Source organism: Camelina sativa, chromosome 15 (assembly GCF_000633955.1).
Source record: "Camelina sativa cultivar DH55 chromosome 15, Cs, whole genome shotgun sequence".
In the NCBI taxonomy this organism is placed as follows: Eukaryota; Viridiplantae; Streptophyta; class Magnoliopsida; order Brassicales; family Brassicaceae; genus Camelina; species Camelina sativa.
Window position 1 is genome coordinate 15020574 of NC_025699.1, and position 1597 is coordinate 15022170.

Genomic DNA, 1597 nt, shown 5'->3' on the forward strand with positions numbered 1-1597 from the left:
GATATTTTTGGTACACTTAGTTTTTGATACACATATACGTCACTGATAAGTGTACCAACACTACAACTAAGTGTACCATCTACGTTGACCGATAAGTGTACCAAGACTACAACTAAGTGTACCAAAAATATCTGACGTACACATTTAATCAGCCACCTATATAAATGTACCATCAAAGAATCGGTAGACTTTCTCCCAGTTCCCAATATTTTTTTTTTCACTAATGGCATTAGCCGTAATAACGTTTTTTCTCAACACTAGTTTCAAGGGTAGTATGTGTACAAAGTTTATTCTAGTAATTACAAACTATTTTGTGCTACTTTTGTAATAAGGAAGCTTTTATGTAATATTCTAGTAACTCTCCCTATATTAAATTACTCATAATATAATAACTTGCTTTTTAAAAACCAAATTTACAAAATTATGTCTTATAATGACATTCAAGTTTTGATATAGAATATACATTGTTGAAATAACTTCACATACGTAAACTAATACAACATATTAAAATTTTATTTTAAAATATAAAATATACAAAATTTTGTATAAAATAAAATTTAACCAGTGTTATAGCACGAGTACTTATCTAGAATCATTAACAATATAAAACTTACAAACAATGTGTCTTTTTTCAAGCCATCATATTTAGCATATGATTTTATTCTATTATGTTTTATCCATAAATTTTTTAAAACAATCACATAAATTATATTTTATATAAAAATTACAATATAAACAAAATGAATTTCAACCCGTGCTATAGTACAAGTCTTAATCTAGTTATTTTATTAATTTGGAAGAAGATATTATCTAACTTCAATATATCAAAAAATACTTTTTACAAATTTACGGTGGTAAAACGAGAACACAATAAAATATTTATATTTTATTTAATTATAACAAGCATGTAGATAATAATGTTATTGTTTTATTTGATATAATTTTGGTAGAGGATAGATGTAGAAAAATTCATTGCTCATTTTGCTTTACTGTTTTAGTATTTTATAATACTTCTATGTGACGGTTAATTGAATAAATATTTTGAGCAAAAAATATAATAATTAATGAAATTGAGTCTATTTAAACTGACAATTAAATATGCATTGAGGTCAAAGTATCAAAATCAATATATATAAAAAATGTCGGTTATTTGAGAGACTAACAAAACAAGTATATATGAATGTTTAAATTAAGATGTGGTAGAAATTGATGCATCCCGATGTACCTACGATTTTCTTCAAGTTGTTCGTTTTTGCGATATAAAAGGATCTGAGAAGGATATATATAGTGGTTGTGCGATTGAGTGGGAAAAAATAGCGTTGAAGGATAGAGAGTATAAAAAAGTCACATGAATAAATATTAGTAGATAAACATTTACTAATGAACAACGATACCATTTGTTTTTTTAAAAAAAGTTTGTTATACAAATTGAAAAAGTAAAATTTTGATTATTTTTTAATAAATAATGGTCAATTAATAAATCTAGTTAATTTTTATGTAAACAGGAATATGATTATATGTGTGGTAAGTTTTTAAAAATTAAACATGCTCCTAAGTAATAAAAGAGTTTGAAATAAAAAAAAAAAAAAAAAAAAAA